At 45.7% G+C, this 26,802-nt stretch overlaps 1 protein-coding gene across 2 annotated transcripts in view; it reads right to left on the minus strand.

Moving 5' to 3' along the window:
- UBE2H (ubiquitin conjugating enzyme E2 H) overlaps nucleotides 1–26,802 on the minus strand; it is a 93,699-nt gene that overhangs the window by 65,074 nt on the left and 1,823 nt on the right. Inside the window, exon 1 of one of the 2 annotated variants that reach the window (XM_075558659.1) lies at nucleotides 4,423–4,441. The exons of the other annotated variant lie outside the window; for it this stretch is intronic. The gene's annotated coding sequence lies outside the window, so the exon portion shown is untranslated. Of the gene's footprint in view, nucleotides 1–4,422; nucleotides 4,442–26,802 lie in introns of those variants that run through there. 2 annotated transcript variants of the gene reach the window in all.

Raw genomic sequence — 26,802 nt, forward strand, 5'->3', positions numbered from 1 at the left:
TCATATAATAATCAACCTGATGACGCTAAATGGCCAGCACTCACCCAAAAGCAAAGCTGTAAGGGAGGCTAGACCAGTGGAAACAGAGCAAACTGAAGGGAAATAAGGGGACTGCAGACACACTGTGAAAATGACAACCAATGTCACGGAGCAATTTGATTTAAAATTGTTAAATGGGGATCTAAATTGGTGTGTAACCATAATTATAAGACTTTTTTTTTTTAAGGTTTCTAGTCCCTGTCCTGGAGGCCCTAACTAGGTCAGGGGTCCTCAAACTTTTTAAACAGGGGGCCAGTTCACTGTCCCTCAGACCCATTAGAGAGCCGGACTGTAGTTTGAAAAAAAAAACTATGAACAAATTCCTATGCACACTGCACAAATCTTATTTTGAAGTAAAAAAACAAACGGGGCAAAAACACCCAGCGGGCGTTAGGTGGTACAAATAGTTGGAGGCTTGAGTTCACCCAGAGGTGCCTTGGAAGTAAGGTCCGGCAATCCGCAGCAGGAAAACCCGTGGGCACAACATACAGAGTCAAATGTACTGACGTCCAGAAAACTGTCAGACTTCACAATGTCCCTGCTGCTCAGTCTACCATGGTTAACTGCTCACTCTGGGCACGTTGGAAGCTGGGTGGGTGACAAGAAGTGAGACAGAGAACTAACATCCCCTTTTCCCGATAGGAAAAAGGCAGGTCAGGATAGTGGGCACCACATACTTCCATCTAGTCTTTTTAATCCAAAGCATGGATTCAGCAACAAGAAGATAGCACAGACCAATGTTAGGTATTTCTAACATATCAAATGGCTAGTAAACTGTAGGATTTAGAACAGTCTAGTTCTATAGGGCCTTCCAATTTAAAAACAGTATTTATACAACTACAACCCAAGCCTCGGTGTAGCCCAACATCTAAGAGAAGCCCACCAGACATCAACTAGCACGGGGGACTATCCTCAAGAGCGGGTCCACACACCTGAACACACATTTACTGCTGTGGCCCAGGTGTTTTTAAATAAATCACTTTATTGGGTGCTCTTACAGCTCTTAAACCAATCCACACATCCACGTGTCAAGCACATTTGTACATACGTTGCCATCCTTTCCAAAACATTTTCTTTCCACGTGAGCCCTTAGCAACCAGCTGTTTTCCCCTCCCTCCTGAACCCTTGATAATTTATCCGTTATTTTTATTTTCATATTTTACACCCTCTGCTGCCTCCCTTCACCCTCATTTCTGTTGTTTGTCCCCTTCCTGGAGGGGGGTATACCTCAATCATTGTGATTGGTTCCCCCATTTCTCCTACCCTGAGGGGTTTATCTGTCCTGGATTCTGTTTGTCAAGAGTTCTAATGTGTACCAGTATACATGCTCTGGTCTAGTCAGATTTATAAAATAGAACTGGGGTCATGATAGTTGGAGGGGTGGGGCATAAAGAAGTAGTGGGATGTTGTGTGTTTCCTCCATGCTGTTCTGCACCCTGGCTGGCTAGTCCCTTCCTTGTGATCCTTCGGTGAGGGGATATCTAATTGTCTACAGGTGGGCTTTTCGTCTCCATTCCAACCCACCTCATTTGCATCGAAATGGTTGATTGTTTTGGGTCTTCTGATGCCTGATAGCTGATCCCATCGACACCTCGTGATCACACAGGCTGGTGTGCTTCTTCCATGTGGGCTTTGTTGCTTCCCAGCTAGATGGCCGCTTATTTTAACTTCAAGCCTTTAAGGCCCCAGACCTGTATCTTATAATAGGCAGGCACCATCAGCTTTCTCCACATTAGCTTATGCATTTGGTCATTCTTTAAAGGCATTCAACTTCAAGCTCACTGTCACAGAGTCAACTCTGACTCACAGACCCTAGAGGGCAGAGTACACAGCCCCTTTGAATTTCCAAGACTTTAAATCTTCACAGGAGTAAACAGCCTCATCTTTCTCCCTCAGAGTGACTGGTGGGTTCTAAACACTGACCTTGTAGTTAGCAGCAATGTGTAGCCCCCTCCGCCATCAGGATTCTACATGCAACTCTCTCCAGCTGCCTCGGTTGAGTTATGTGCTGGAAGGCCTCAACTTTTCATGCCTTAGAGAGAATACAAGTTTCCCATTAAAGAGGATGGGTCGCCCCAGATGCCAGAGAAGCCAAGCCCCCAAGAGCTCTCCCGGGCATCGTCACACACACAGCTACAGAACAGAAGCACTCAAGCTTGCAAAGCAAGGTCTATTAGGGTTACACTTACTGTAACGCCACAAAGATGAGAAACAAAGACTGAAAATAGCCTCTGGAGATGTACAAAGATGCAAACTCATAAAACTGCCCACTGTGCAGTAAAGTCCACCCCATTCTGGTTTGCCACTAGACAGAAAACACCGGTGAAGAACCATCTGCTGTCTTACCAAGGGGCATGGAGGACATCAGGCATGTCACATGCAAGGCTATGATTATTTTAGAAAACAGATACCAACAGAAGTTCAAATGGAAAACAGCAAGTGTCACAGTAGTTGAGTTGGAGTGGGGGGAGAGGGGACACTAAGGCACAACGAACAAACCTCTGGTGGCCATAATCCCTAGAACAGTACAGTCAACCTAGACTAATGCCCTGCTTACCCGATTCCGCGCCAGCAGCAGCAACTCCTTCAGCCTGCCTATGTATCTCTGCTCGACCCTGGGTCTCGCTAACCCCAGGGACCTACATCCATGTGTTACAAACATCCGTCATTGAACGATGTGGTTTTTCAGCTCCCTGCCTCTGCCTACCCTGCACCAACGGGAGGCTCCGTTTGGGAGATGGCTATGTCCTATTGAGACCAGCAATACGGCTTCAGTTGATACACAAGAGGGCCTTCAAAATGTGGAAAAACAGCAAAGATAACTGAGTTCTCGCAAGAACTTTCTAAAGACACTTTGTATAGAAGGACCATTATTTTTCTTTTTTTTTTTTTTAACAATTTATTGGGGCTCATACAATTCTTTTCACAGTTCATACATATACATACATCAATTGTATAAAGCACATCTGTACAGTCTTTGCCCTAATCATTTTTTTCTCTTTTCTTCTTTTACATTTTATTAGGGACTCATACAACTCTTACCACAATCCATACATATACATACATCAACTGTATAAAGCACATCCATACATTCCCTGCCCCAATCATTCTCAAGGCATTTGCTCTCCACTTAAGCCCCTTGCATCAGGTCCTCTTTTTTTTTCCCCCCCTCCCTCCCCATTCCCCCCTCCCTCGTGTGCCCTTGGTAATTTATACATCGTTATTTTGTCATATCTTGCCCTATCCGGAGTCTCCCTTCCCCCCTTCTCTGCTGTCCCTCTCCCAGGGAAGAGGTCACATGTGGATCCTTGTAATCACTTCCCCCTTTCCAACCCACTCACCCTCCACTCTCCCAGCATCGTCCCTCACACCCTTGGTCCTGAAGGTATCATCCACCCTGGATTCCCTGTACCTCTAGCCCTCATATGTACCAGTGTACAGCCTCTGTCCTATCCAGCCCTGCAAGGTAAAATTCGGATCATGGTAGTTGGGGGGAGGAAGCATCCAGGATCTGGGGGAAAGCTGTGTTCTTCATCGATACTACCTCATACCCTAATTAACCCATCTCCTCTCCTAAACCCCTCTATGAGGGGATCTCCATTGGACCATTATTTTTCAAACGTGGATTTGGATCACTACTTCTTAAATGGAGGTGAAAATGCCTTCCCCTCTTTATATGTGAGATGCACGCAGGTGGACGGACTGGCTCTCACTGGACATCTAGTACTGGGGCTAGGGATCAAAAGTGCTTGGGAAACTGCCTACAGAAACACAAATGTGCTTTTAAAAAACCCCAAAAGCACATTCACAAATGTTCACTACTGTACTGTGTATTATGGAGAAACGCTGGAAAAAACTTAAACCACCAGGAACAGAATGGATAAGTAAAATGTGGCACATGCAAGCAATTTGCTAGAAATGAGTTAAAAATGAGTCACCATCCTGAGTCGATGAGCCCGGGGGTCGGAGCCACCGTCTCAGGTGGACTGCCGTAACGTAGTTCACCAAGACAATGCTCTACCACCCACTTGGATGAGCCTCCACTGGGGTCTTCAAAGCCCATGAGCAGCCATCGAAGGTGCAACCCCGGGGCTCACCCCACCCAGAGGAAAGAAAATGAAAACACGTGGAAACAATCAGGCTGACGAACGAAAGGAGCACCCAATGATCAATCTCCACAACCCTGAAACGGACGAGCTCCAGGGTGCCAGCTATCACTACCAGCTGCTCTGAGAAGAGGCTCGTTAGAAGGGCTGGGTAGGGTGGGGGGAATGTGAAACAAAACTCACAATCAGAGACCAGGGCTTACTGGCTGGCTAGAGATAGATGGGACACCTGAGACCAGGGCCCTTCACTGTCCTTCAGGTCTGCATCTGAACTCACCCTGCAGGTGGAATCACCAGCCACTGCAGATCGAAAGAGGCGCACTTCTCCAGTGACAGAGGGTCCGGGAACAAGGTGAGAAACAGCCAAGGCAGGGAGAAGGCAGAGCAAGTGATGGATGGTCCACTGAGGGGACTGAATGGCCTCACAGAGGACTTGTTTCTCTTCATACGAGGAATTCCTGAAGCAACTAGCATGAAGTGTCAGGATCTGACAAAATGGGCTAAGGAACATGGCCTCTCTAATCTTTATCTGATCTGCTGCAGTGCTCCAAATATTTCATCATTGCAAAAAAAAAAGCACTCTTAACTGAGCAAATGATTAGAACACATGTCCAACGGAGAAACAAAAGGAAGGTCTTAAAATCTGTTGTGCTATCTATAAACTTCAATTCCACAGTGGTATTTAGCAAAAATAAAGAAGAGTGTGTTTGTCTCCTAAACTGTGCTAACCCCGCGCCACCACTGGCGGCAGGCCCTGTTCTTATCACTGTTATTACAATGACAGCACCCTGTCTCTGGCCTTTAATCCTTAGGGTCCAATCACCATTACGCATTTCCTAAGGGCAGGACAATGTGCTAATCTATTTTAACGAAGATTTTAATACAGGTTCCAATCGAAAGGGTTCTTTCCTAATCCAATGAATCAAATACATTCCAAGAATGATGGCCAATTGAAATCTTTACTGACGTCTTCTTTTTCTACAATTTATGTGACATAAACACATTCAGTGAATGCCAGTCTGGGCTCCACGTGGTCTAGCCTTCTTTTAAGAATGAATTCAGTGAATATAGATTCACTTCAAGTACAGTCTACATACACAGCTGAAATTTTTAAAAGAAAGTGACAGCTACAACAGTACATTCAAATCCTACGTTGATAGCAAAGTCTTGAATCTATGAAAAACATTTTCTCAACTACGTAGCCACAGGTTTTTACCAATCTTTGCCATTTTAACTTTATCCTTCTAATATTGCTTAAAGAGTGAGAGCATGTGCTTTCTAGCTCTGAATGAAAATAGCTGAACTGAAACCTCTGCTTAAATAGCTCAGGGTTGGCTATTCCTGGAGAACACAGGGAAGGCTTTTCAATAGCCTTTGGTACTCTGATGATGTAGTAAAGTCATAAAACTGGCATGGGAAGACTCTAGTCTTCTGGCTTGGAATATAGTAATGGCTTAATGAATGGAATATTCCCACAGTGGGCCCACTGTCAGCTGGTTGGCGTCAACTCAGTGCCCGATAAAGAATGGCAGCCAGTGCAGCATGTCCTGGACCCCAGAAATGAACTGCTAGCTACCATGTTTACTCCTCTCAGCGAGAAGACCCTGCAAATCTACACAACACCACTATTTCAACTACTGCCCAAGACAGAGAACAGCCATCAATTCAAGGGCGACTCACCATCCAAGACAACCCAATTCCACAGATGTTAGGATGGGGAGGGGGCGGGGTGTTTTAAAAAGATGTAAACTTGACCTTTACCAACATAAAAAATATTAGGTATCTTCACACAATACCAATTTTCTTTCTTTGCTAAGTGTGTACTTACAGGATTCCCTATATAATCCAAAACCATACTGGTTTTATTAAGGAACCTTCTATGATGGTAGACACTAGGCCAGGTTAAAAACAAAACCAAACCCGCAGCATCTCTTCCAACCTACATGTGATAGAAATGTGATTCTCAGACTTTTGGTCAGTGGCCCTTCACTTTAACTATGAAGGACCCTGGGTAGGTTTATTTCCATGGATTGTAGTTATCAACACTTCTCACATTCTTAATGAAAAACATCAGTTTGTGTAAAAGTAAGAACAAACCTAGTATTTGTGAACAGACATCAATTTTTTTGAAAATTACAGAGCAATTTAATGAGAATGACTCTTTTTAATGATTTTCACATGCTTAATGATAACAGATTGCCAGATTCTCCTACTGTATCTACCTCAGTCAGTTCCACTGGGTTGCTCTGGATGTGCTGGGAGAGAGAGAAGTTCTTCCATAGCCTTTTCAGGTCATTATGGACATCCTTCATTGATACCACATCAGAGCCTGCCCAGCACTAGATGCTGAGGAGCTGGTTGTAATATAGAATCTCAAAGTCTTTGGAAAATCTGAAATAAACATTTCACATTGCTGTAAAAAAAGTCATGAGTCAGCCTTACATTTCCAATGGGGTGTTCAGCTAAGTAGGATCTTTCTCTCATGCATTGTTAATTTGGAAAATATGATTTAACATAGCTCGCCTAAATGTTGATATCATCATCAATCATCCAAAAGTCTCATGTAATAAATATCACTGAGCTTATCAGAAATGCTTTTTGGTAGGAACATGATGGCCAAGAGCCCAATTTCCCAAATCCTGCTTTCCCTCTCCATCTCAGATCTTGTCACTGGCTATGGGTTCTACCAGTTCTTTCCTTAAAGGGGCCTGATCACGGTTGATTCTTGACAAAATGTCTGCCACACAGTCATGTCTGAACAATCAAGAGTCTGTCAGCTATGCTTTCAAGTACAAATGACACTCCATGGAACAGCAGCTAGTTCAGCTGGCACCCCGAACCACACTAATGCTTCTTGCTGGAAATCCTCCTCACATGTCAGTGCAGCCCAGGCAATGGATGTGTGCTTTCAAATGCATTGCACAAAACACGGAAAAGACACGTACCGAGGGTCAAATTTAACAGGTTAATTATCTTCACTTCTTACCAAGGACATGTGTAAGTGGTACTGGTGCGCTCGCTCACTCACTCACTCACTCACTCACTCACTCACTCACTCACTCACTCACTCACTCACTCACTCACTCACTCACCGCCGTCAGGTCACCTGACTCATAGTGACCCGCCACATATACACAATGTTTAACTATGTGTACGGTAGTAATGATTACGACGACGACAGTTTGGTGCTGCTTTTTCTTGGGGGGGGGCAGGAGGGTTGGTGCTGCTTTGACTCACACTGAGGTGACCGGTTTTCCCTGATTTCGCGCAATACACCAAAAAGGCAGATAGAAAATTACCACTATAGTGCTCATAAAACCAGCCCCAAGGACGCAGTGCTTGGGTAAATTTGATGCGCACAGACCTCTTTTTCAGAGCGTTTCAAAGCGAGGAAGCTACTTTGCACACTAAGGTTCACTTGTTCCATGCCACGCTTTCAACTGCATCATGTGCACGGGGAAAGTCGGACGCCGATTAAGGAAGACTGAAGAAGAATCCATCTGAATGGTGGTGCTGGCGAGAAGACTGAAAGTACCATGACTCCCAAAAGAACAAACAAATCTGCCTCGGAAGAAGTATGGCCAGAGCGCTTCTTAGAGGCAAGGATGGCAAGATTTTATCTCACGTACTTTGGACAAGTCGTCAGGAGAGACCCGTCCCTAGAGAAGATGGCCATGCTTGGTAAATTATGGGGTTGGGAAAGAGAGGAAGACCCTCAACAAGATGGACTGACACAGTGGAAGCCACATGGGTTCAAACACAGTGACGATGGTGAGGAGGATATATACCGACCGAGTCACTGAGTCCAACCAGCTCAACTGCACCCAATAGCACCAGTAGGATGAAACCAGCTTTGACTTATGGTTCCTCTCAAAGTATCACGGGGCTCCGAGGTCTAAAGGCCCCACCACTTTGGAACCTCTATAGTAGAGGGTTCAAATGATTAAGGAATTTGCAAATACCCTAAGGAGCAAAAATCGTCTCCTCCTTAAAGAAGCACACAAATGGCAAATAGGAAAACAAAAGGAAAAACACTATCCTCCTGTATTCACTGTTAAAATCAATTGGAGACATTAAGATAAACTTAGCAGAAAACACACCAGCTTTGGAGAAAAAAAGCACATCCATGTTGAGCCCCACGTATGCCTTGCAATTTGGAACAAGTCATTTATATGAAGCCTCAATTTTTTCACATGTAAAATGAAATTTTAAATAGCTGGCCCTTTAAAAATATTTCCCCCACTATTCTGAGCAACTGAAAATAGGTCACATGTAAGTGTTTACATTATGTGTGAGTTGTTAAAACATTTCTTAAGGGTTCATGGGGGGGGTGGGGGGGGGGAATGAGGAGCTGGTGCCAGGGTCTTACACGGAGAGCAAATGTTTTGATGAGGGTAACGAATATACAAATGTGCGTTATACAATTGATGTATGTATGGACTGTGATAAGAGTTGCATGAGCCCCCAATAAAATGATTAAAAAACAACACACATTTAAGTAAAATCTTTTTCTCTCAGAGTGGGGCTGGAAAATAAGGTAATAATGGTCCTCAAAGTAGTCGTGGGCAGAGGAAGAAGTTGGTGGCCTCAAGTAAAGGCCACCTTCACAATTTACAAGGTGGAACGTGAAACCCATTATCGAGCACAGAACGACGCACTAACACACTCCGTGATTTAGACGAGTTCCAGGTATTTCACTTTTCAGAAGGTTCAACTGGTTCTTTCTCTGATGTAATCAATACTTTCCTTAGAAAATGCCTTTCTTTTGATCTCAGATGCCAGCAAAGACTCTCCCCGCAGAAAGACTAAAGGACTGGTGTGATTCTGATAGTTTCAGGACCCCAATTCACACATCAAAAGTGAGCCACGTACATGGAAAAGCAAACATAGCACCTGCGCATGAGAGAACTGTGGGCCCACTCTGAGAAAGCTTCCCCGCCTGCAGTGTGGCTTCCACACTGTTCCATGCGAGGACACAGGCCTCGGGGAAAACCCTGTAGTACAGGCAGCCCCTCGGTCACCAACGACCTACCTACAACTCATAGCTACAAACCAACCCCCAAAGAGTCTATTGTATTAAAAATCTGAGCTAAGTACCGGGGTTTGGACACCCACTGCTTTGCAATGGGCACCAAAGTATTATTTAAGTTTTTGCATGTGACACGTGACATGTCTACGTAAGTAATTTGCAAACTCACATGACTGTACACAGAAAACTAGAGGGCACACTGTGGGGCAAGACCTGCCTAACGTGTGTTGTTTGCATCACACTGTGGTGCTATGTTGTTAGAGATGCTTGCATACTAATGTTGTTGTTTATGCACAGAAGGTATGGTATATACTGAGACCCACACTTGGCCATACCCAACTGTTCTTACGTACACATTCAACGTGTTTCTAATCCAGGACCTGCCTGTATACTAGAGCCTAATGTCCCACCACCAGGTGTTCCCGGAATACTTCTGAGGTCACTTGCAAACCTACCTGTGTTACTAGGGCTAAGAGCCTAAGAAACCTTAGCTCCAGGCTCCTCACTGTAAGGACTTGCTATTTTTAAGAAGCTCTCGGCACGTTTCATGTATTATAAATGGGTCCTAATATCAATTGTCTCATGCATGTGAAAGTTATACACCGAATAGGAAGTAAAATTACTATGTGTGAATTGTGGTGCTGGCAAAGAATACTCAGAAGTACCAGGGACTGCTGAAAGGACAAACAGACCTGTCTTGGAAGAGGTATGGCCAAAGGGTTCCTTAGAGACAAGGATGTTGAGACTTCATCCCACATACTTTGGTCATGGTGTCAGCAGAAATCAGTCCCTGGAGAAGGACACCATGCTTGGTACAGTGGAGGGGCAGCAAAGAAGAGGAAGGCCCTCCGCGAGATGGACGGCCATCATGGCTGCAACAGTAGGCTCGAGCGCAGGGACAAGTGTGAGGGGGGGTGTAGGACCCAGCACAGCGTTTCCTTCTGTTGTGCGCCAGGGCAATACAGGTGGGAACCAACTCAATGGCACCTAACAATATTATCTCAAGACAGGGATGCTACTAAAGTAAACTTCAACCTTCTGGAATGAAAAATAGCATATTAGAAAGCAGTTATCAGGAAATCTGAAATGTAGAGTTAAGAACAAAAGGTAAGTTCAGTGTACGTAGTAACAACTTGTTACTAGGATTTTTGCTTTTTAATGCAAAAGCAAATCTGCAAATGCTGGCTGCCAGTAAGGGCCCATGCCTGCTACGGTCACTAAAGACCACCCTCCGGACAGGCCAATCTAAGAGCAGGAGCAAAGCTGGGTTGACAGGGTGGCAGAGGTACCCAAGAAACCAGCTGAACCCCTGCCCAGAGCCATCAAGCCAGTAAGATGGCTTCAAGTGTCACTCTCTGGACTCAACCCCCACATGACACCCAGGTGCTGGCAGCATTGAAAGGCAGAGGTCTAAACATGCACCATCAGGGTTACTAAACCAATAGACAGCTGGTGACAAACCCTTCTGAGACATATGCCACTCCAAAACCAAGTCCTCATGAACTACCATATACATTCAAACCACCAGCTTCAAACTCAGGGATTTACTGCCATTCTATTTCTGGCTATTTAGCATCAATATTCAATTTCTACCTTTGTTCTCCATGATTTCCAAAGCCTTTACAGCTCAACCAAAGTTTACCTTCATTTTCACACATAAAAGTTACTCCATGTCTAAACAGCCACATTTTGGAAATTTTCAACTTGCCAGGCTAATTACTAAATAAAATGCTCACCGAATCTGTGTGTTCCTGGACCATGTCTTGACCAGCTCGTCTCCAAAAAAACCCAAAAAAACTCACTGCTATTGAGTCAACGTGACTCCTAGTGACTCATAGACAGGGCAGTAGAATGGCACCTGTGGGTTTCCAAGACACTATTAACAGGAGTAGACAGTCTCATGTTTGCCGAAGAGCAGCTGGTCGTTTCGAATTGCTGATCCAGAGGTTAGCAACCCAAATGTGTTGACCAATATGCCACCAGGGCTTGCCCTCCTCACCAGGTGGTGTTTAATCCCTCTCCCTAGACTTGAGGACCTGCTTACTTCCAAAGCAGTTTCCAGGAGGAAAGAACTCGTGTAAGACAGAAACCTGCCAGAGGAGGAAAATGCAAATACGTCCCACTACTAGAAAGCCAGAGAGAAGCAAGGCTGCCCCGTCAAAGGGGACAAACTGAAAAAAACAGGCAGTGCAGGCAAGTCCCGGCTGTCCCAGGTTCTACCGCAGTTAACAGCACACACGGCCTTACCCAAGTGGATCAGGTGGTGCCATGTGGACGTGGCAGCTTTGACACGCCACGAGCAGGGCCCTTCACCTCTGTGGGCTTCCTTTTCCCAACACCCCAGTCTAACCCTGAGGAAACAGAACATCACAAAACACCCGAACCACAAAGCACCTCTGAGTCCAATCTGGCTCACAGCAACCGCACAGGCCAGAGCAGAACTGCCTGCCCCACAGGGTGTCAGAGGCTGTGTGTACATCGTTATGGCAACAGGCAGACTCATCTTTCTCCTCACCAGTGGAGGGCTTAACTGCCGACCTTGGGGGTTAGCAAGCCCAATGATGGCTTAACCCCTCTTCAAAACGTGCCAAAGCCAGGGAAAGTGAGGCAAGGCCACCCAGACTGGAGGTGACATGTCAACCAACTGCAGTGCCACATCCTGGCCTGGCTCAGGGAGCAGAGCACAGGCAATCCTGGGAACGCAGAGGGGAGGTTTGGTGCACAGGCATAGACCAGCACTGGTTTCTAAGTTTCCAGCAATGTCCCTGGATAAATACAAAATGACAACATCAGCAACTTCGGTGGCCCAACACTGGGTGAGGCGGGAACTCTCTGTGCTAACAACTCTGCCACCCTTCTCTAACCTTCCAGGTCCGCCCAAGCAAGCGTCTTTGTCAGAAGCTATCAAGCAAGGCAGAAAAACTCCAACAAAACAAAAGCATAAAATGAGAAGAGCTATTTATATATACCTCAAGTCCTCTTCTATAAAATCATTCCATCATTGTTTAGTCATTTTTTGGGTGGTTTTATTAGAAAAAGACTCAGGTAAGGACTACAAGTCATCCATCGATTAAGAATGACTTACAAGAACATGAAGCAGTAAGACACAAATACAAGCACAAACTAAATATCTGAGACACTTCTGTTTGCCAATTTATTAACAAATCAAAAATAATAAAACAAAGGAGACTGCAGATTGCTTTGTAAATACAGGTGAAAGCAACTGATCAAGTGCTTGAGCAAACGGGAAAAAAAGTTAAAAAACCACACTGGTCTTTTCTTTTTAAAAAATAAAACCCCATGGCCAATACCCCTATTAGACAACCGTTCTGGAATGTGTCATAAAAGCAGGGCCTTTATTTGCATTTATTTCAATTTATGACTCATTTCATGTATGTAGGAGTCTGGTGGGGTGGTGGTTACGTGTTGGGCTGCTAATTGCAAGGCCAGCAGTTTGAAACCACCAGTCACTCTGTGGGAGTAAGACAGAGCTTTCTACTCCCAAAAAGAATCACGGTCTCAAAAATTCACTGGAGCCGTTTTTACCCTGTCTTGTAGGGTCTCTGAGTTGGCATTGACTCAATGACAATGGAGTTTCATGTAAGTAACCCCCTAACTCACTGTAATGAATAAACTCTCCCATAATTTCAGAAAAAAACTTTAAGCAAATGGGGGGGAGGGTAATCATTTCAGTTTTGACAAAATGAAGCACCTAAAAATTTTATATAATTGGGAGGAGGTTTGATAAGTTGTTTACATTGTTGAATACAAAAATGAGGGCCTGAAATATAAGCCCCCTCCATTTAAATCATAGTAAGTTTACAAAAAGATTTTATACATACATGCCAAAGTGTCTTAAGTGATAAAACTTAATTATAATGCAAAATAAAACTAAACCCCAAACATTTGAAGGGTAAGAGAACAATAAACAACATTGGCAAATAATTCTGTAAAAGGTCTATTTGAAAGTATCTGAAGCGTGTTTAAAGAAAGGGGGGGGGGCGCTACCAAAAATTTGCAGGAAAATTCCATCATTCTTTCATTCCATTTACCACGGACACTATGAGAAGCCCCTCTTACAAAGGTAAAGTATTTCCAGTACTAGTGGATTGGATGGGACCTGCCCGGCATCTGACTCAGTTTACTCCCACACTCCCTACTTTACCTTCTAAAGGGGCTGCTGTTAATTACCATCAAGCAGATGCAAACTCATGGCTAACACAACAGAATGTCAGGTAGATTAAGTATGTCAGATGTTAAGCAGCCATTCACCGTCTCCACCCATCAAGTACTCTTAGAGGGCCTGTCTTTGAAACTGACAGGGCATATAAAACTCAGGCACCCCAAGATTTCGAGTCTGAGCAGTCATGCCCAAAACACTCCTTTATAGCCTGTCTTGCCCTGACCTGGTCTGACTCCCAGGGACCCTCCCGGCCAGGGGAGAACTGCCTCAAGGGTCTCCAAGGAGTTCCTTCCAACAGAAGCAGTCTGCCAAGTCTTTCTCCCACCACCCCAGCACCACCATCAGGGCTCATTCGGCGAAAGCCCCCACACGAGGTCCTCCGTAGGTTTTCTTAGTAATCTTCCAGTCCTGGGATTAAGCAAAACAGCTTCAGGCTACAGGTGGTCGACAGTCTTTTCCCCCCTATGAGAGTTGTGATGACTAGGCGCTGAGATGGCTTTTTAAGTCACAGATGAAAAGCAGTCTCCTTGTTTCAACCTTGACCTCTTTTTTCTCTTATCCACAATAAATACAAAGTTGCTACAGTCTGCTCGCCAGTACAGCCCCACCACCCCCACCACCCTTTCTTTTTTTGCTTTTTTTTCTTCCTTAAACCATTTCGGAAGGCCTCATTGAACATTGCCTAGAGAAAATTTTGTTCTGCATTTTACTTTTCATTGTTCAGTGGAGAATCCAGTTATTAATCTCCACTGTGGAGAGCTCCAACCTTCAGTGAGCTGCCGGGACATCTGCATTTCCTCATCTCCAGGTGTTCTCGGAGTCCCAGAGCCCTGCCAGCATCTGCGCCTGAGAAACACCTGGGGAAGGCGACCTTCAACCAAGACAAAGTCATCTGCGCTGACAGGACCCCGTGAGAATGACATGTAAGAAAGAAAACATCCCGGACTTGCTGACATCATTAACACTTCATCCAAATGAGTAATAAACCCTGACTTTAAAAGCCTTAAATCATACATTAATTTCTAATCCTAAAGAAGTAATTTGTTTTCCAATTCTAGTTCCTATTAAACAAATAGAAAAATAAGACATGAGTGAAAAGATAGGACATGTATCTTTTACAATCCATCGAGATTGCCCAGTCTAAACACTGGAGATACGTCTATGAAAAAGAGAGAAATACACATGATCACCTAAAAAGAGAAAAACAGGAGTTGACAGTGTTGCAGTTGTCACTCTGCATCATGGGCTCAAACGTCACTCTTGTGACTAAACTGACGGGAAATGGGGGAGCTTGCATACCACCCCATCCCCGCCGACTAGAAGCGCACATGAGGATGCAGGGTGGCAGAATCCTCTGGACTTCCGTGGACAGGGCTGGGGCAGGTGCAGGGAACAGCCAGATGTTTCTACTTTGGAGGCTACCAAACAGGTGAAGGCTGGGGTGCATTTTTAACATAATCTGAGCTTGATAAATAAACGACCTAAGGCACAAAATGAAACAGGCCAAAGCAGCATACATACTTCAAAATTCAAAAGGCCTGACTTCACAACTGCTCCTAATTTTTTAATTTCAATGGAATGGTAGCCAATAGGTAGGTAGGTGGGTGGGTGGGTGGGGGTGTGTATGCTCAAACTTAGTCATCTAAAGGTGTTTGCCTGCCAATGAGTTAATTCTCGTCTTGATTCCTAAAAATGAATCCAAAATGTAGGAGCTAAGAACATTCATAGGAAACAACTGAAAATATACACTGATCTGTGATATGAGCCCGTTGGTCCTCGTGGCTAAACATTGGAGCTGAATCGCAGGCAAGGGGAAAAACACGGAAATGGCTCAAAGATTCAGTACCTAGAAGGCGAGGCAGAGGCTAAGCAAGGTCACACTGGACTTGCTGGTCTTCCTCTCTGTCCCCCATAAAAACAAACCTAACTGAACAGCGTGCTGTTTCATCTCAAAGGACACAAATGAATACCAAAGGCAAATATCAGATTGTTTCTTTTTGAGATAGTGGCAACGGAGAACGCAATGCATTCGTTTGGGAAGCTACCAAATGCTCAGTATGCCAACTAGTGTTGTCTAGTTTATCTATAATTCTGTTATCAAACACGGACTACGTTGTACTAAAATGATTTAAGCACACTTAAAAGTCAATATTAAGATCAGTTATTGAGTTAACATAGAGCTAAAACTTCTGTCAGAAAGAGAACAAGCATTCAAAACACATCCACCCGTCTTCATCCTTTGGAATGGAAATATCACTTGTAAAGAAAGCCCCCAATGCCCAAGAGCTATATCACAGGATGCTATCAGAGGAACTAATCCAGAGTTTCTTAAACTATAGGAAGTGATATCACAAGAGGTGGAGTATTAGAATGTGGGGCCTGTGAAAATTTGGCAACAGTAAAAGGTTTCTGAGCCTGGAGCGCTCAAAAAGTAATCCAGAATCTGAGATGTTTCTGGTAGTGCCTGTCTGTGTGACATCACGAGACTTCAACATGCGCTTATAGCCAATATACATGTACATCGATTGACTGTGTTATGGAAATTGAATATGCATATATGCCGAGTTAAGATGTTATGCTTCGCAATACTACTGAAATCACTGACTTCATGAAAAGCTTTGCTTGCTATGTATACTTAGTTTGTATACTTCTCTATCTCTGGTGAAAAGGAGTGAGTGGAAACTGCTGTGAGTAGCCCTGAGCTAAGCCAGCACCCACTCAGGGTGGGGAGAGAGGCCATAAAAGTGACCATTTGCTTAAGAAAGGAGAAAAAAAAAAGCCAACCCAGTTTTCCGTTGAGTGAAATTTAAAAGGTTCTGATTTACTTACAGATTTAGATTCAGAGACTTGCTACAGGGCACTAAACATCCAGAAGTATGTGGCAAGGTCATAATCACGCCTGCTGATCTCCTATGGACACCCCCAAATCACCCACCCACTGACAAGGAAGACAGGACCACCAGGCAATGCAATGCAAGCAAACGCTTACCTCACTATGAATTCTGAACCCACCAACCTCACAGACACTGCCTGCACAAAACAAAGCCAACCAACTTAGAAGCCAAATCCAGGTCCTCAAAGTTTACGGGCACCATTTGGAAGAAAACACATCAATTTCCACTAAACTGAATGGTAACCCAACTGCTTCCGTGGTAACGTGAGCCAGATATACTTTGTACCTAGCTTTCTATTTATATTACTTCAGCTAAGATTTTGTAATTCACCAAGAAACCTTGGAAAGAATACATGATAAAAACAGGAAGCACATAGCTGTAGACGAAAAAGAGAAAGCCTGATTTATAGCCTTAATAACAATTTCATATGCAGGAAATTTCCTACTTTCATACATAATGACTCCCCCGAAAGTGCTCTGAAAGTTAGAAACTCAAAGGTTGAGAAGACACTAAAGAAGTCCATTCATTCCCAGTCCATTAGATAAAAAGTCCCTACAGCTAGTTCCCAGGCACCACCTGTGAGCCCAGAAGCAGACCCACCATCAATACCTGCTGCCTTCCTGGAGTGGTTAAGTCCAACCAAACCTGCACCTTCACAGAGCCTCCTCTGCAAAGCCATGTCCAAAGGAGCAGCAACAAAGCACCGCCCAACTGCCTACCTTGGTACAGGGGCCTTCATTCATCCTTAGCCTGACGACTGCCCCGTAGCACTTTCCCTGGCCCTGTTGGATCTGGGGCCTGTCAGGCACAAGCAGACACAAAGCCCAGCTTACAGATTGAAGCTTTTGGAGAAGCTTACTTTCTCAGGCATCTGGAGATGTGCCAAAACACAAAGAAAATAACCACAAAGCTGGTCTATGCATGGCTCACAGAACGTGGTCCGTGGTGACCCACAGGTTGTTCGTGGTTGGAATTTCTCCCATTTTTTGGGAAAGATTGCCAAAGGCCATTCTTCTTAGCCCCCAAGCGCCCCCTGAAATCTGTTTAGCATATCCCAGCAACACACACCTCCACTGATGGGGGCTGGGGCTGCACATGAGGTATGTTGGCTGAGTGCTCAGACTTCCCATATCGAAGGTCAAAATTCAGCCATGGCCTTACCAATCCCCACTATCCCAAAAACCAACAACTCATTGCCACAGAGTCAATTCTACATAATGACTCGAGGGTTTTCAAGACTGTCAATCTTAATGGGAACAGACAGTCTCATCTTTGTCCCTGGAGCATTGAGTTTGAACTGCCAACCTGTGGTTAGCAGTTAATACCTCACCTGCACTGCCAACAGGATTCCTTTGTAATAACCACCACAAACTAAACACCAAACCCAGGGTGCAGTCTACTACCACCAAGAAAGAAGAGCAGGATATGGAACCCATCCTTCAAATACAGAGTCCCTGTACTGTGAGTTGTTTGGAGCCAGGGGAAGGCTGATGGCAAGACATATGGCTATCTCCGAGAGACATTGGACCTTTGGAGTAGGCGACAAAGACCCCTTGTGTTCACCAAAGTCAGTAGAGAAGGGAAAATGCCTTCCTCTGAAGCCAGCACTCTCAACTGGGCCCTTAACCTCCTTCGCTAAAAAAGCAAAGTGATGATCAGAGACAGGAACCCAAAGGCCAGAACTGGATGACCAGCCACCACTACCGACCAGTCTGGGAAGGGTCACATTGAAGGTCCTGGATAAAGTGAAGAAAACCATGGACCAAAACGCGACACAACAAAGACCAGGCTTACTGAGACTGGTGGAAGTCACACCACTGTGACCCTTCCCAACGCTCTCGTCTAGAAACGAACTCACCCGATTTCCAGCCAAACAATAGGCAGGTCTATGGAATTCCGACTTACAAGTGGTGGTTTCCATTCCTCATAAGCATGTGAAAGTTGGACACTGAATAAGGAAGACCATGGAAGAACCAATGCATTTGAGGTGAGGTGCTGGAGACAGATAAAAGGACAAATTGGTGTCTTGGAAAAAGTGAGGCCAGAGTGCTCCCTTAAAGGCAAGGATGGTAAGACTTCATCTCAAATACTTTTGAATATGTCGTCAAGAGCCCAGTCTCTGGAGAAAGACTTTGTGTTTGGTAAAGTGGAAGGGAGGCAAAAAGATGAAGGCTCTCAATGAGATGGAGTGACACTGTGGCTGCATCAATGGACTCAGGCTTAGGAAGTTATGAGGATGGTGCAGGACTGGGCAGTGTTCCGTTCTGTTATTCATAGGGTAGTTATGGGTCAGAGGCAACAACATCTCCTTAGAATAACCCACCGTTTAAGATCTAAAGGGCAACAAGGGTTGACAAAGGAGGAGGAGAAACAGGAAACTACCGGGAAGACGTGGGTAAGTGATGGTGCATTGTGGGGGATTGCAATCAATGAGATGCAACAAAATGTGTATGAATTATTGAATGGAAAACTAACCTGCTCTGCAAAATTATCACCCAATTCATATGAAGCTGGGGGAAACAACAATAAAAAAACGAAACATGCACACCTCCATGATAGGATCGCTGAAGACAAATGGGTGCATAAGCAAATGTGGTGAAGAAAGCTGATGGTGCCCGGCTATCAAAAGAGATAGTGTCTGGGGTCTTAAAGGCTTGAAGGTGAACAAGCGGCCATCTAGCTCAGAAGCAAATAAGCCCACATGGAAGAAGCACACCGGCCAGTGCGATCACGAGGTGCCCAAGGGACCAGGTACAAGGCATCATGCAAAAAAAAAAAAAGATATAAGTGTGTGTATGTACGTGTATATATGTGTACATGTATATATGTATGTATATGTATGTATATATATATCATATTAAATGAAGGGGGAAGTGCAGAGTGGAGACCCAAGGCCCAAGTGTCGACCAATGGAGATCCCCTTATAGAGGGGTTTAGGAGAGGAGATGGGTCAGTCAGGGTGCGAGGTAGTACCGATGAAGAACACAGCTTTCCCCCAGATCCTGGATGCTTCCTCCCCCCAACTACCATGATCCGAATTTTACCTTGCAGGGCTGGATAGGACAGAGGCTGGACACTGGTGCATATGAGGGTTGGAGGTACAGGGAATCCAGGGTGGATGATACCTTCAGGACCAAGGGTGTGAGGGACGATGCTGGGAGAGTGGAGGGTGAGTGGGTTGGAAAGGGGGAAGTGATTACAAGGATCCACATGTGACCTCTTCCCTGGGAGAGGGACAGCAGAGAAGGGGGGAAGGGAGACTCCGGATAGGGCAAGATATGACAAAACAACGATGTATAAATTACCAAGGGCATATGAGGGAGGGGGGAATGGGGAGGGAGGGGAAAAAAAAAAAAAAGAGGACCTGATGCAAGGGGCTTAAGTGGAGAGCAAATGCCTTGAGAATGATTGGGGCAGAGAATGTATGGATGTGCTTTATACAATTGATGTATGTATATGTATGGATTGTGGTAAGAGTTGTATGAGTCCCTAATAAAATGTAAAAGAAGAAAAGAGAAAAAAATGATTAGGGCAAAGACTGTACAGATGTGCTTTATACAATTGATGTATGTATATGTATGAACTGTGAAAAGAATTGTATGAGCCCCAATAAATTGTTTAAAAAAAAAAAAAGCAATGACAAAAAAAAAAACGAAACATAGCTAGCTGCCAGACCTTAAAAAACTAACCCTGGTTAGCAGTGAGTGTGCAGTCTTCTCTCTGCAAGTTTTCTGTGTCCATGCTGCACTCCAAGTACACTGGGGTCATCAGAGAAGCATGTTCTCAAATGCAGGCTCAGGAACCTTGAGGGTGATAGCTGAGCATGACAAACACAGCTGAGGCCACATTATAAAACATGCAAAAACAGCAACAAATAGACCCAAGCAAGCACATGTGCAGGGCACAGTCCAACTCCGAATCCTGAAGCAGGGTCCTCATGGAGACCATCGTTGTCTTCGACAGCAGCCTCCATTAGCAGACCTTTGCCCTTGTTAGCCAAGCTGAAAAGGGCTTAGCTGTGAGGTATAAACTGTTAAATTTTTTGTTTTAAGCAACACATGTGTCAACATCTACATTATAGAAATGCAGATGCCTGGAATTAGGCAAAAGAATGTGACTGACACTATCACCAAATATTAGCCACATTTTTACTGTGCCAATGCCAAATAATTGCTCCAGTAAGTAATGTGGGCTGCCAAGAATTCAAAACAAGGAAGGATACATTTTTTTCCATGAAGGTTCCCTTTTAGCAAGGTTCTAGGAAGGTGTGTTGTGTGAGCGCAGGCATGGATGGGGGAGACACGCCATACTAGTTCTTCGGCTGTTTCCAGTGCTACCACTGGGCAGCATGCTCAACAGTTCGAAACCGCCAGCCACTCCTCAGGAGAAAGATGAGACTTTCTACTCCTTTAGAGTCGTCTCAGAAACTCACAAGGTTAGTCTCTAACCCTGTCCAACAGGGTCACTGTGTGTCAGAATCAACTCCATGGTAGTGCATTTGTTGAGGGTTTTTGGTTTTGGGGTTTTTTTTTTAGGTACTTTTCAGACCTCTGCAGAAAATCGTAAACTGGTGCCAACCTTCAACAAAGGGAACTAGCTAAAAAGCAAAACAGACATAAAAAAAAAAAACCCAACAATTTGAAATGATGGGACAAGGCAGATAGACACCAGGCCACATGAAGACTTCCAAGGAAGCCAAAGCAGGGAGAGTGTCAAGTGGGGATGTAATGAGACAGCTGGGAGAGGTCGGAGGTTAGAATCCAGTGCTTGAGGGGAGGGGAGCGTTCACTCTGGAGGGAGGGCTTTAAAACACATACGTGAAACCACTGTTTAGCCACTCAATTTGTCTGCAATGCAGAGCAACAGCTGAAAAAAAACTAAACTCAAGCTACCTCTCAAAAGTTAACTACACATCTACCACACAATCCAACTACTGTCCTCCTACGTGTTTACCCAGGAGAGAAGATAGCTTATGTCCCTGCAAATGCGCCGAGCAGCTTTCATCTGCAGTGGCCCTGATCGGGAACTGCCCAAGTGTCCATCAACAGGTGAACGGGTCCACAAAGCACCTAAACAATGGTCTACCCACAGCACAGTGTGGAATGCTACTGAGCAATAGAAGGGAAGGGAAAACCGAGGAACCAGTTGGATGAAACGCATTCATCATCCTGAATCAAAGAACCTACCATCAAGAAGAGTCAGACTCTGCAAAAATGCACTCTAGTGACAGGAATCGGGGAGTGAGGATTACGAAGGAGCAACCAGAGTTGTAGGAGACGGCTTTGTTCATTTTCTTGCCTTGGTGATGGGCCCCATGGTTCATACTTAGCTCAAAGCTCACCAAATTGACCACCTGAAATGTGCCCTTCACTGTATGCTACCAAGGGAGGCCTGGTGGTGTAGTGATGACACATGATGGGTTGCTAATTGCAAGATCAGCAGTTTGAAGTCACCAGGCTTTCTACACCTGTGAAGTGTTACAGTCTTTGGTAACCAAAAAGGGCAACTCTACCATGTCCTACAGGGTCACTAGGAGTCAGAACTGACTCAATGGTAGTGAGTTTGGTTTTTATATTTTTTGGGTGTGTTTTTGCTTTTGGGTTTTTTTTGGGGGGGTGGCGGATTAGTCTGGTACCCAAAAGCCGAACTATCAAAACCACTTCTGTAGCCCTTGCCAATCAGATCTGTAAGATCTAACAGGTCTTTCTATTACATAGTGTCCTATATGCAGCATGACTCCTACGAGCAGTATAAAATGAGCAAAAGTATCCCTGAACTTGAAGATCAAGAGAGTCCTGGTGGTGTGTTAGTTAAGTGCTGGGCTTCTAACCCAGAGTAGGTAGTTCACATCCATCCGGCACCTCTGTGGGAGAAAGATGCAACAGTCTGCTTCAGTCAAAATGACAGTCCTGGGTTTAAACTATCAGGGACAGTCAGAACTGACTCAGGCACCTGACTTGAGACTCACCAATACCACCCCAAAATGCACACACACACACAAAAAAAGTCAAACAAGCCATTTCGTAACAAAAGAGTTCAAACTAACAAGAAGTCATTTCTGTGCCAGGCTGACTGCTGAAGCAACACAGAGGAAAAAGTCCAAGCGCCTGCTGAGCCTGAGGCCTCGTGGATTTTCATTGTCTTTTCACTCAAGTGTTTTATATTCTTTACCCAAAAAGCAAATTTCTGCGAAGCAGAAATAACCCAAAAGGACACAAAAAACCTTACACCAAAAAAAAAAAAAAAGTTCACTTTGATCTTCTTTACCAGAGAGAAATGGTGGAGAATCCCATCACTGGCATAGCCACACATAAAAGGACTGGCTGCAGAAGCATTATGCACAGAAAGGGTTGATGTAGTAGGGCCACTGTGTCGAAAATAACATACGGGGCGGGCGGGGGGGACGGACAGGGACCTCCACCACGAGTCCGAGGACAGTGGTTCTCAAAGGCCTTGCCCTGCAGCATCAGCTTTACCCGAGAACTTGTTATATAAGCACATTCTCAGGCCCACAGGAAGCCTACCATTAAAAACTACTCAGGGGTAGGCAAAACCCAGCAATCTGCTGGTAAAACTCCCCAGGGAGTGAGCTGTTTGAAAACCGTTGTTTGAGGGGTGGGCTTGAGACAGTTTTCTGGCCTCCATTTATGGAGTACCTTCTTCAACTAGCTGACTGCCCTTATAATCCTACTCAACTTTCTCACTATTTTACTCAAGTGAACACTTTGTAGGTCTATAGGTAACAAACTATTACACTGCAAGCATTTTTGCAAGTCTGAATCGCTTGCCTAAAAATCCAGTGATTCTGAAGGCATCAAATCTGTTAAAACTGAGCAAAATTCTAAATTAAAAAAAAGGTATGAGTGTGTATACATGATATATTTATATCTCTCCCACTACTCACTGCTATGAGTTGCTTCCAACTCATGTAGGTGCGTGCTGGGTGTGTATACGTATTTATACACACACACAATCAGGGTTCTGGGAAAATTATAATCCCTTGAAAATCAGTATGCCTGGGTTATTCTAACGCATGCCTACCAATAATAGTAAGGGACTTTTAAGCCGAATTTCTAAGTTTGTGTGTCATTTACTAGAACTGCACTGCAGGAACCAGATATTCTGAAGTTGTGTATGCTTACTCATGCTGGTTCCTGCTCTACCAAGATAAGTACCAATATGTTATATTTGTCACCAAAATCTAGGCTAAGATGACAAAATTGCAACATTGGGAGTTGCCAAATCTTTGGTTTTGAAGACTTCAAGACCTTGATCCTCCAGCCCACCACCCTACAACAGAGGTCCCAGGTCATAAAAAGGCAAGCCACTGTTTCCCAGACCCTGGAGATTGTGACAGGCTTACTGGCTTATCTACCCCAGGGGGGCGATACACAACACACTGAAGAGTTACAGACTACATCAGGGAGAAAAGAATTCTGATGAACAGAAAAAATACTAGGCAGAAGGTAACAGCTAAACATCTTCATCTTTGCTTATTTGGGGTTTTTAATATCTTTTAAGTAATGCCCAAGATCCTCAAAGACACATCTCATTCCTTAAAATTCATTAACCCTCACCCCGCCCCCAACCTTCCCATTCCTAGAAAAGTCAATTCTAAAAGTGAACACCAATTATTCAAAAGCAAGGTGATGCACGCAGTGCTGACCTGGTAAGCAGTCTTGTCCTTTCTGGTTTAAACATTTTTTTCCTTAAGGAATTAAAAAGCTAATTATGTAAGCATTCTGACCACCCACACTTAATGTTTCCCAACTGACCCACAACACCTAGCACTAGGCCTGGTACAAGGAGTCTGAAAACGTTTGGAGGAAGGAGCTGGTTGCAGACAGGCAGCTCCGGAAACTCTGAAGCAGACACCAAGGGCTTCGATCCAGTTCTCTTGCTGTTGATTTAGTTCGTTATCAGTCCCTGCCCGAGTGCCAGTCCAACCCAATCAAACCCTTTCAAAACAATGCACTCTCTTCCAAGTCACTGCCCTCCCTCTGAAAAAAGAGAACCTCTTCAAACTCTTGGTATTATTAATTTAATTGCAAAATCCCACCCCAAAAACGAATAGTCTCTGCCCGGTTCCTTAGCTTCAGACCCGCGTTTCTAGTTTAATCGAAATATGCCTGAGCATTCTGGTACTCTGATATGGCCAGGTTTCCCTTTCGGACCCCTATCAAACACACCAGCTCCGGAATCGCTTCTCCCCAACCCCCATTTCTTTTGTATATAAACACGCCGCCTGCTCACACACTCCATCAGCTGTTTGCTGGCTCCACCCCTCCTCCGTTTCCGGGTAGTAACAGAGCAGCCAATAGGCGGCGAGGAGCTGTGCCTGCGGCCTTTCGCCTGCAAATGCTTTTCCAAAACAAGCCGCTACAGCCAGCCCTCGGCAAGGGCCACAGAGCACTGGTAAAGGCCGGTCGGCCGGGCGGTGCAACAGGCAGCGCTCCCCTGCTCGCCGCCCCTCCCCCACCCCACCCCGCCTCCTCGAGGCACCTGGAGTAATCTGAGCAGGGCACTGGGGGGTGGGGGGGACTTAAACCGGTATTCCTTTAGGGCAAATCACGCTGCCTATTCCCCGGGTCTGCTGACAAGCTCAGCCCTTCGCCAAGCAGGCGGGCGGGCAGGACAAACCTCCACGGCGGCCAGCCTGGCAACTGCTGGGTCTCACCCAGCGACCTGCCTGGGCAAACAACGGCCACACGAGGCCGGCCCGGGCCGTGCCGTGCCCCACGGTTTGGGGTGGGGTTTTATTTTTCCGTTTTGATTTGTCGATTGGGGGGGGGGCGGGGAATGCACACGTACAGGGCCCTGAAGTCCCCGCTGATGGCTCCTGGGGAGGTTTGCACAACGCCGGGGAGAAACAATGAATGAGTCAGAGTTTCAGAGCCTAATCGCCCTGCAGATTATCAAGTGCAGCGGTGCAAAACACTAGCTCCCCCGCCGAACTTGGGGGTCAGCTCTCTTCCACGCAGCCCAGCACAAAAGAAACACGCCCCCCACACACACTCCGGGTCCCATCAACGACCTGAGGCGGGTGGGGGGCGCGCAGGGAGACAGTGGCCAGTGACCGTCCTCCTGGCTCCCTCCTCGCCGCCACCACCCCACCCCCCTGGGCAGGAGGCATCCCATCCCAAAGTGGGCTGAAACCGGAGCTGGCCCAGAACCGGCTCGCAGCCTTCCCCCACCCACCCCAAGAAACCGGCGGCGCGGGGCGCGCGGGGCCAGCAGCAGCAGGCACATTCCTTCAGACCTCTGCTGTCTACTTCCTCTCCACCATCTTCCTTCCCGGGCCGCGGGCCCTTTCACACAATGTCACCGGTCCGAAGCGGGCTGCAGGGGTCTTTCCTTCGCTGGGCTTTTTGTTTATTTGGGTTGTGTTGTTTTTTTTTTTTGGGGGGGGGGTAAGAGTTTCATCTACTTACTCAAGAACTGATGGCTCTATTTGGGCCTACTCATGGGAATCCATCCGAGAGGGGAGGCCAAGGCCAGACTCTCCACCCCCACCAGACAGACAGACACACGCACGGAAATCTGAAAATGGCAACTTCCAAACTCCAGGGGAGCAGCAAATAAACCCACCCCATCACTGTCCAACCTCTGGCTGGCAGGGCCCCGGCCGCCTATCTTCGGATCGGAGCTTTCCAAGCCTGGGCTTTCCTTTGTCAGAGATGGGGAAGGAAGGTGGGGAGGGAACTGAGGGCCCGGGCATCTCGGCCTCCCTTCATCTTCCTACTAAAAATAAACTATGAAATCAACCGCTGGGGGTGGGGGAGAATGGGGGGAAGCCACCCGCTGTTCTTTGTCTGTTTTCCTCTCCCCTCCACCCCCTCACCCCCCAGACTCCTGGATGCGGTAATCACTCTAGATGCCACAACTACTAACTGAACAAAAGGCACTGTACTGACAAGGCAGCAGGTCAAGTTAGGCCTCACCCTTTTGCCTCGCTCTTTTCAAAAAAAATAATAAAAGAAGCCTCTATGTACATAATGGGAGAAGCTGACACTGATCAGAAACAGCTGGAATTCTCCCCACCACCACCCCTCCTCCCAGCCCCAGCCAATTAAACACTAGGTAGAAATTTGCATTAGGTGTGACAGTAACTCTCAATTCAAGATACAAAAAACTCAGGATGCAGCGGCCCGGCCATTTCCTCGTTTCTAAAAAAAAATAAAACCCCCACACTGCTTTGTGTAAAACGTCCCCTCACAGCCAGCCGTTGCCTTCAACCCCAAGAAAAGCCGCCGGCATTACCCAGAGCAAGGGTTCTCTGCAAAACTCAAATCAGGGCGGGCGACTTGTGCCGAGCTGGGGGGGGTGGAGGGGGGGGGATCTGTAATTGCTTATAGCACTCGCTCCCCTCTCCAAACCCCACCCTCAAATTCGACCGTCTACGTCCGAACCTGAAAAGTTTATCTCCGGCTCCTAATGTCTACTCAAGTTTCCCTGAACTAGGGGAGAAACCTCCTTGCCTATAGCGTCAAAGATTGGGAAAAGAAGAAAAGATAAATAATTTTAAAAACCCTCTTGCCCAGGCAACTTCCC

The sequence above is a fragment of the Tenrec ecaudatus genome, chromosome 9 (genome assembly GCF_050624435.1).
Source record: "Tenrec ecaudatus isolate mTenEca1 chromosome 9, mTenEca1.hap1, whole genome shotgun sequence".
NCBI lineage: Eukaryota > Metazoa > Chordata > Mammalia > Afrosoricida > Tenrecidae > Tenrec > Tenrec ecaudatus.